Below are 10,619 nucleotides of genomic sequence, written 5' to 3' on the forward strand. Positions count from 1 at the left end.
TGCCGCGGGACGAGCTCTGCCGGTCGAGTTAAAGCTGCCTGGTGCTGCTCGTGGTACTCCTCTTGCTTGCTCTCAGGACTCTCTCTCAATGCTTGCTCTCAGAACTCCTTCTCTCAATGCTTGCTTGTGTACTGCCAACTCTCTGATGCACCTCTCTTTGCACGTCTCTCGCTTGGTCCAACCACAACTTCCAGGCTTTTCGGTGTTCTGATCTCCTCCCTCCTCGACTCTTTTGTAGATGCCACCCTCATCTGTCCCAATTCATCCCTCTGAGCATCCAATTTACCTTCTTTATTTCCCGGTGCGTCTCCTCAATTTCGTCCTCTAACGCCACTTTAACCGTTTCTATGTGCGTCCTCACCTCTCGGTCCTTCGTCTCCATTACTTCTGTCACCTCGTCCAACCTCGTTGTCAATCCCTCACGTACCATCTGGCATTGCCTCTTCGTCGCTATCAAGTCGTCCTTGATGTCTCTTTGTGTCGCTTTTAACCCTCCTAGTACCGCAGTGTTCTTTTCTACTTGATCCACCAGTTCTTTTTGTCCCACCGTCAGCTGCTCTATTTCCTGCATCAGGTCCTCTATGCCCCCCTGTAACCTAGCCGTATTATTCCTCACCTCTTTCTCCATACGCTTCTCACCTCGCTTTACCTCCTCGCGTACCCCCGAGACCTCCTCGCTTACACCTCGTCGTATCTCCTCCTTCATCTCCTCCATCTCTTTTGTGGATGCCGCCCTCATCTGTTTCTCCTGGGCAGCCATTCTATTTTCCACCCCCGTTAACCCATTCTTCACCTCTTTTATCCCGTTGTCTAACCCTTCAAATTTATTTCCCCTTATTGTTTAACCCGTCTCTTAATTGCTCACAAGTACCCCTTGCTTAGTCCCTCATTTGGCCCCTCAATTGCTGACCCTGAGCATCCATCTTATCATTTAGCTTCTCCATGCTTGCCGCGAGTTGAATCAGAAAGAGGTTCATGTCTATCGGCGCCGTGGGCTCGGCCGCCGCGGTTACGTGCGCAGCGCAATTTGGTGCTGCTACGGTCACGGGCGCCGCTAAATTTGGTGCCGCTACACCCACGTGCGCGAGGACGCCATTTTGCGCGCCTGACATCTCCTCAACCACATTGCCATTGTTCTCCTCCTCCCTTTCCTCCACATACATTTCCCCGAGGTCCTGGGTCGATTCTACCCCGTCTATCTCTCCCACCGGCATCCGATCGCCTTGATTGTTCATGGCACGACTCAATTTGGGATTTCAAAAAACAAATTTCGGCCGCTCCAAATTTTGACCAATTTTTTTTCTTTTAGACGTTTAAAAAATTTGGTTCGGGCCTCGAATCTCGCTCCCGACACCAATTTCGCCACCTGCAAACTCTTTATTTGGTTAGCGAGCACACCATCACGATTTGAGCACCGACCTTGCACATATTCCATTACTTCCTCCTTCGCACTCCGTACCTGTCGCACACTTCACCAACGGCCTCTCATGAACACCCGGATCCAAATCAACCCCCAAACCGACTGAAGCTCCCCTCACATCATATACATTTCCATGTATATCGCCACTCACCTTGGTACCTCGTCGTCGCACCTCCTCTCGTTACTCCCTCCGTAACACTCACCACAGGTGTGCATTCTCCCTTACTCTTGACAGCGCACTCTTTCCTCATGCACCCGTCTGTTACACACCTTTCTCGCGCATCCTCTTTCGTTACTCCCTCCGTAACACTCACCACAGGTGTACACTCTCTCGTTACATCCTCTGTAACACTCCCCACTCCGCGCTTCCATGTGCCCCCTCGCACACGCACTACGACCAACTCACTCTCGACAGCACACTCACTCCTCGGCGCGCACTTTTTCCTCACACACCCCAGAGTCGGACATTCTCGCACACCTCCTCCTTCACACCTCTTCGCGCCCCCTCCTCGGTCACCTCCTCTGTGACAACCACAGGTGTGCTCTCACTTGCACACCCAACCACGTGCCTCACTACCAATTCCAGTGTGCATTCCCAAACACGCTCTACCATTCCAGGTGTGCATCCTTCCATTCCAGGTGTACATCCTCTCTCACCTGCCACAACCAACTCACGCTCCGTGTCACTCTTACTACTCTTACCCCCACTCTCGGTCGCGCATTCACCCTAACTCTAGACAGCGCACTCTTTCCTCATGCACCCGTCCGTTACACACCTTTCTCGCCCATACTCTTGCGCACTCTTTCCCGTTACACCCTCCGTAACACTCACCACAGGTTTCTTCGACGCCAAGTTCGGCCACGAAGCTCGGCAGTGTCGCCCGCCGTGCTCATTCAGCAGGTCGGGAAACGGGCGAGCCGGCGCTCGGTGGCAACGGTGAGCGTCGGCAATTCAAACAGCCTTCTGTACATAACGGACACCTTGTCCGGGCGCCGTTACCTGTGTGACACGGGGGCACAGGTGAGTGTCATTCCTGCCGGTACGTCCGACAAGCACACCGCGGGCCGAGGTCCCGCGCTGCTTGCGGCCAATGGTACGTCTATACGCACGTACGGAAAACGCTGTCTCTCTCTGCGGTTCGGAGGGCAGGTTTTCCGTTGGTCGTTCGTTACGGCCGACGTGCCCATGGCACTGCTCGGCGCAGACTTCTTATGCGCTAATGGATTACTGGTTGATGTAAAGTGCAGAAGGCTTGTCCAGGCTGAGACGTTCAGCTCGCTCGCGTGCGCGCTGCCCGCCTCGTTGAGCAGCTCACAGAGCGGCTCACCGAGCGGCTCGCCGAGCGGCTTGCTGAGTGGTTCCGTTCCGGCCAGGTTCTTCTGTACGCTTCTGGCAGCGGACGAATTCGCCCGCCTCCTCGCGGGTTTCCAGGCCCTCACACGGCCCACCTTCTCGGCGGGGACCGTCAAGCACGGGGTGGAACATCACATCCCCACCGCCGGGCCACCGGTCTACGCCCGGGCATGCCGCCTCGAGCCGACGAAGCTCGCCATAGCTAAAGTGGAGTTCGCTACGCTGGAGCGGCTCGGCATCGTGCGGCACTCCGAGAGCGCGTGGGCGTCCCCGCTCCACATCGTGCCCAAGCCCGGCGGGGGATGGCGACCGTGCGGGGACTACCGGCGCCTCAACAACGCCACCACCCCCGACCGCTACCCCGTCCCCCACATCCAGGACTTCTCCGCCCGGTTGGCGGGGATGTCCTTATTTTCAAAGGTGGACCTCGTGCGCGGCTACGATCAGGTTCCTGTCAGGCCGGAGGACATCCCGAAGACGGCTGTCATCACGCCATTCGGGCTTTTCGAATTTCTTCGGATGCCCTTCGGTTTGAAAAATGCGGCTCACGCGTTCCAGCACCTCATGGACAGCGTCTTGCGCGGCTTGGATTTTTTGTACGTCTACCTGGACGACATCCTCGTCGCCAGCTCGTCCCGCGAAGAGCACCTTCGTCACCTCCGCACGCTCTTCGAACGTCTGGGGCAGCACGGCCTGATCGTGAACCCCGCCAAGTGCCGGTTCGGTGTCGCTGAAATCGACTTTTTGGGGCACCGCGTCACCAGGCACGGGGCCGTCCCCCTACCGGCCAAGGTGGAGGCGGTGAAGGGGTTTCCGCACCCCCGCACGATCAAGGGGCCCCAGGAGTTCCTGGGCATGGTAAACTTTTACCATCGGTTCCTACCCCGCATCGCCCAGCTCCTGCGCCCCTTACACGAGGCCCTTCGAGGGAAGCCGGGCAAAGGTGACGTTACCTGGACCGAGCAGATGGACGCGGCATTCTCGGGCGCGAAGCTCGCCTTGGCCAACGCCACCATGCTCGCGCACCCGGCGCCCGATGCACCGATCGCCCTCACCACCGACGCCTCGGACTACGCGGTGGGCGCGGTGCACGAGCAATGGGTGCGTGGTGCTTGGCAACCGCTGGCGTTCTTCTGCCGTCAGCTTCGCCCGCCCGAACGCCGTTACAGTACCTTCGACCGCGAGTTGCTTGGGCTTCACCTGGCGATCAGGCGCTTCCGCCATCTGCTCGAGGGCCGTGCGTTCACGGCCTTCGTCGACCACAAGCCGCTGGTTTTCGCGATGGGCAAGGTTGCCGAGCCGTGGTCGGCCTGGCAACAGCGTCAGCTCGCGGCCGTGTCCGAGTACACGACGGACATCCGACACGTCGCGGGAAAGGACAACCCGGTGGCCGACTGCCTTTCCCGGGCCGTCGCCCAAGCAGTCCACATTGGCAGCGACTATGCCCGGATGGCGGCGGACCAGGCCGCCGACCCCGGGGTCCAGGCCTTGCGGACCGCCGTCATGGGCCTCCGCGTCACCGAGGTGGCCTTCGACGGCGCGGGCACGGTCCTCGTTTGCGACGTCTCCCTCGGGCGGCCTCGCCCCATCGTGCCCACAGGCTGGCAGCGCCAGGTTTTTGACGCCATCCACGGCCTGTCCCACCCGGGCACGAAGGCCTCCCAGAGGTTGGTCGCCGACAAGTTTGTCTGGCATGGCCTCCGGAAGGCCGTCCTTGCCTGGACCAGGACGTGCCTCGCGTGCCAGCGCGCGAAGGTGCACCGGCATACCCAGGCCCCGTTGGCCCCGTTGGCCCCGTTTACGGTGCCGGCACGTAGGTTCGACCACGTGCACGTGGACCTAGTGGGACCTCTGCCCCCTCGCGGGGTTTCACCCATGTCCTTACCATGGTGGACCACACCACCCGGTGGCCGGAGGCCGTGCCTTTGGCGGCGACGACGGCGGCAGACGTCGCGCAGGCATTCATCACCACCTGGGTCGCCCCGTTCAGCGCCCCCTCGGACATCTCGTCCGACCGCGGCCCCCAGTTCACCTCGGAGCTCTGGGCCGCGGTCACGCGGGGGCTCGGGGTCCAGCTGCACCGAACCATGGCCTACCACCCCCAGGCCAAAGGCCTGTGCGAGCGGTTCCACCGCTCGTTGAAGGCCGCGCTCCGGGCCACCCTCCGCGATGGCGGCTGGGTCAACAGGCTCCCCTGGGTTATGCTGGGCCTCCGGACGGCGCCCAAGGAGGACCTGCATGCATCCGCAGCGGAGTTGGTCTTTGGACAACCGCTGCGGGTGCCGGGCGAGTTCCTCCCCGACCCCACGGCACCTTGGTCCGCGGCGCAGGAGCGTTCTGCGCTGCAGGAGACCGCCCGGATGTTCGCCCCGGTGCCGACGACGCACCACGGGCACCCTCCTACACACGTCGCCCCGGAGCTTCACACCGCGGAGTACGTCTTCGTCCGGCACGACGCCCACCGGACACCACTGCGGCCCCCGTACGACGGGCCTTTCTGCGTGCTGGAGACCGGGGTGAAACATTTCACCCTGGACATCGGCGGCACTCCTGACCGGGTCTCCATAGACCGCCTCAAGCTGGCCCACCTCGACGTGGACCACCCACCACCGGTGGCTCGGCCCCCGTGTCGGGGCCGCCCCCTGCGGGCGGACCCCCGGCACCGCCCAGCACGCCGCCCCCCGGTCCGGCACCCATCCCGGCACCCTGGCATCCCTGCACCCCGGACGCCGCCGGTCGCCAGAAGGCGCTTCGGCCGGGTCATCCGTTTGCCCCGCAAACTGGCCCTCCAGGTGCACGGGAATTCTGGGGGGGTGCGTGTGGCAGACACGAAAGCCCTCTGGCGTGGTGACATCATTCCGCGCACCAAGTGGGTGGCGGCCACACCCGAGGGGTAGGCGCGGCCTCAGGATATATACACCGGGCGCGCAGCCCGGAGCGCGCGAGTGCTACAGTGACCTCTTTGAATAAAGAACATTAAACTTACCGCGTTGTCCGCTTCCTCCTTGGTAGCAGGTCGCGCGCGTAGCACCGCATGCTTCAATACAAAACATACTAGATCAGCACATCTCCGTCTGGTTAGCCATTTCACTCAATGGTGAAGAATCACTTAAAAAGTATACTAGCTCGATCCGGATCTTCACTTATATTCAATCGATTCTTCCTTGTCATACACCCAACCGGTCCACCAAGTTTCGTCCAAATCCATCCATTACTTTTTGAGATATCCTGATATGTATCGTTTTCGGCCCGATATGCCAATGGTGAAGAATCACTTAAAAAAATTAAATAATTGTCATGTCCGAATCCATATTCAGATCTTCACCAAAATTGAATTGATTCTTCCTTGTCACATACACAACCTATCCACCAAGTTTCGTCCAAATCCATCCATTACCTTTTGAGATATCCTGCTTTGTATCGTTTTTGGCCCTATCTCCCAATGGTGAAGAATCACTTTTAAAATTCTAGTAGCTGGATCCGGATCTTCACGAAAATCGAATCCATTCGTCCTTGTCACATACACTACCTCTCTGTCAAATTTCGTCAGAATCCGTTCACAATGTTTTGAGATATTTTGTTCACAAACAAACGGACAGACAAGCGGACAGACAAACAGACAGGCAAACAGACAGGGGTGAAAACAAAACCTCCATCCACCTTTGGTGGCGGAGGTAAAAATGTTCAGCTTGGTGGTCGTATGCGCTCTACCGAGTGCCGTTCTAGTTCTGCTGTACCATCCCCTCTGCCCGCCTGACCTCACCCATTGTATAAACATCTCGGCACTTTCTTGGCTCTTTCCCAACTAAATTTTGGACAAATCTTACTATAATTCACCAAATGTCCGTCTGTCCGTCCGTTCTCAGGTACCGCACAAACTGCTGCACCGATCGCAACCTGACGAATGAAAACACACAGTTAAAAAGAATGACCTCGGACAAAGACCTTTTATAAGGACGTGGGTTGAATCCCTGCTTGAGAGAATGCCAACCCCCTCCCGCCATCACGGCCGTCTCTCCAACTCACAATCCCACGAGATATGCGGAAAGGACGACCCAAAACCAATTATCTTCTTTTTGATTCGTATATAAACATCATTAAAAGTAAATAATGACCTCGGCCAAAGTTCAAACGACGTTGGTTTAATCACTACATGACAGAATTCCACATAGCTATTTGGACGGTGTATAAGCCAACAGATCGCTGCCTCCATCGATCTTGCCGAGGCCATAACATCTATCGGCTCAAAATCCTTTTAACTGTTGACTTGGTAGTTTTTACAATGAAGGAAACATTAACAATGTTGTTAAAAGTTTATTTTTTATATTAATGCTATTTAATTTGTGATTGGAGTTATGTTGTTTGGAATGAAAAAAGAGATATCGAGTACAAGTAAATGACGACATGCCGTGATGATTTCTACTTTCTAAACGTGAAATTCGCGGATCGCCATATGCAGATTCGCCACGGTCCCACGATGTTTCTATACGTGAACGTACCCGTTTGTTTGCGTACAGGTACTTTTTTCATGGAAGTCATTCACGAAATTGCTGTCCATGTGTGACGTGTGACTGAAGGTGCGACAGGAATGTGGAATTTATTGGTTTCATGCTTTAGCATTCGCCGTTTCTGCATTGCCTGTTTGCTTCTGACCTCCCACCCGTGCGTAGCACGGGTATCTCACTAGTATAGCTAATACACCTTACGTTGATTCAACTCGCAGTAATTTCAGTGGACTTTCACACAAGTCCATTAAACAGATAAATACACAGAAAGACTGTTAAAAAGCAACCTCTCACTCATTGCTGCAACACACAATGGAATACAACTCTTAACAAGAGGAACTATTGCTTTGCAATACGTGTCCCCTGTCGATGTGATATTTCCAAAGCCCAAAAGGGCATAACTGTGAAAAATTGATGAAATTCCCCGAAACTCGATCTTGTTCTGTAACTTATCATGGTAAAGTCATGCGCCAAGTTTCATTTCAATATGTTAACGGGTATGGAAAAAAAGTCAGAAAACCACAGGTTTCTCTATTCACCTTCACTCTTTCATTCCTCTTTTCTCCCACCTCTGGAACAAACTCCCTCACTCCCTTCAATCCCACTCCTCCCTCCATGTCTTTAAAACAGCTGTTCACCACCATCTCTTGTCTTCCCACATCCAAAACCTTGATCTTTTCTAACCCCGTTAATTCACCTCAGATCCACTTTTTTGAAATACCGACTTCTTTCCTGGATGTCCTAGCAGTGTCCATGTGTTTTATACCTCTCCCACTCCCCCCACCCCTCCCTTCCCATGCCTCCTTCCCCAAGCCCTCTCCCTTCCACAGATCTCCCGATGTCCCTGCTCTCAAGTGTTGTACTTGTGTGCATCCCTCTCTCCCCCCCCCCCCCCCCCCCCAATCAGCCTTCTTCATGTTTTTTGTTAGCATGCTGAAGACGACGATGACAATAATGACAACCGTTTTATGACCATTTCTTCCTTTATTCTGGAGGTTGGTTGAGTGATAGCATTATTCCGTACGGATCTATCAATCATGTCATTTTCTTGCAAACTAACATTCCATATATTTCTTGATATTTTCAATATATTGTTGCAGATGCCGGGTTCGTCGACGGACAAAGGGGGGTTTATTACCCCGTTCCCCCATGAACTACAGTTCCACTGAGGCCGCCGTCCACGACTAAGTTCGTGGTTGGCGGATTGCTGAGCAATTCCGATCGCCAATCTCCCAGCCATTCACCAGTTTACTGGTCAAATATTCCCAAAGACCTTCAAGACACGTGACCGGAGAAACCGGGGATCAAACCCTCGCTTTCACACACCTTATTCAATTGCGTGCTGAGCGGATTTGCACGGTGTGGAAAGCGGCTTTACCTTACGTGATTTATGGACCTGAATGAAGCCAAATTCAGTCTCGGATGATGCTAGGCCAATGGAGAAAAGACGTATCCAACAGGTTGGAAAGTAACCAAATGTACAGCCTTTTATTTTGAAGGCACAGAGAATAGACAAAAGATAGAGCTTATCAAGTCTTACCGACTATAAACCCGACTTGGCGCCTTCACACTCACTCTCACACAGGGGAAGACACGCTGGTTAAGGGCATACTGATGTACGTGCTTGCTGGGATTGCCTCAATGGCCACGTGGTGTCCGCAGTCCGATCCTCGATCCGGACGGGCAGTTCGATGTGATGATGTCCTAAGGACGAACCGCCGCCTTGAAGTCAGCATGGACAAACTTAGCACAGGTGGGACAAGCTGCCACGCAGGCAGACAAACTTCAGCTCAGGTGTCGTGTAGAAATCCAACGCTTGCAGGTCAGCCGGATGGCGCAAGAGATTGGCGAAGAAGTGATTGGTGTCAACGAAAACACAAAGGCTAAACACGTGTTGTGGGAGAAACGAAAAAGCAAGCGAGGTCTTGTCGTGGGCGTGGCGAAAAGGCAAGAGCTCAGGTGTGTCCACGGCACTGCGAAATCCAAGAGGCCCTCGTGGTCGATGGGCGGGGGTATTTACCTGACCCCAAGAACTCCCCGAATGTTCCACAGCCTCCCATTGGCTGAGGTTTGCCGCATCCCGGCGACATGTTCCCGCCTCCTCACTGGTCACGTGGGCCTGTGCTTCTGGCCATGCCTTTCTGCACATTAGTAATGGCTTCCCCCAGCCACACGAAGGCTTGACATCCTGCCTACTCAACGCATATTTGGTCCTTATTACTACACAATGGGAAAGGGCTAATCTTTACATTCAATAAGAAATAACTAACTACTGCAGGCTACATGTTGTCGTGCAATTAACTATAGGGGGTTTGCCTTTATGGCAAAACCGCAATAATATGTATTTTAAGGACACCCTCCCCGCTTTCTTCCTTCCACCACGATCTTTACAGCTTCATCTTCTGACCTCCGTTACACATGACCATACAAACCACGTCTTCTCTTCCTCAGTTCTTCTTCACTCGTTTTGATTTTTAATCTTTCCTGATTTCTGAGCTTCAAATTTCTTTTCTTCGAGACAATCCATTCATCCATCAAACCATTATCTTCTCTGTTTTTTCCATTGTATTGACATCTTCGATCCGCTGTGCACACGTTGCTTCCATCCATCCATACCGGTTTGCTGGAGGCTTTATAAACTCTAACTTTTACAGGTAATGGAACTTTTTTTTTTGTATACTAGATCGAGGCTCGTGTAAGAGCTAACATCAATCACAAAAAAAAGGACACTAAACGTACAATAAAGAGAGCGGGAGACAAGATGGGGAGAGAGAAGGAAGCACACAAGTACAACAGCAGAGAACAGGGACATCGGGAGATCTGTGGGAGGGAGAGGGCTGGCAGGGGGGGGGGGAGGGGGAGGAGGCATGGGAAGGCGGGGGGGCTGGGAGAGGTATAAAACGAATGGACACTGCGAGAACTTCCAGGAAAGAAGTTGGAATTTCAAAAAAAGTGGATCTGGGGTGAATTAATGGGGGTAGAAGAGATCACAGTTTTGGAATGGGGAAGATAAGAGATGGCGGTGAACAGCTGTTTTAAAGACCTGGAGGGAGGAGTGGGATTGAAGAGAGTGAGGGAGTTTGTTCCAGAGGCGGGAGTAAAGAGGAATAAAAGAGTGAAGGTGAGCAGAAAGTCTTGATTTTGGCAGTTTAACCATAAGAGGGTTGTAGGCAGATCTTGTGCGACTTGTTGGAATATTTGGGGGACAGAGCCCAGAGAGAGCTAGGGGAGCAAGGCCGGAGAGGAGTCGGTAGAAGACAGAAAGACCACCAACCTGCCTGCGGTGAGTGAGTGAAAGGCCCTCGGAGTTAGCGTCATCGCGGGAGATTCAAATGATTCT

This window comes from Myxine glutinosa, chromosome 1 (genome assembly GCF_964187855.1).
Source record: "Myxine glutinosa chromosome 1, kmMyxGlut1.1, whole genome shotgun sequence".
NCBI lineage: Eukaryota > Metazoa > Chordata > Myxini > Myxiniformes > Myxinidae > Myxine > Myxine glutinosa.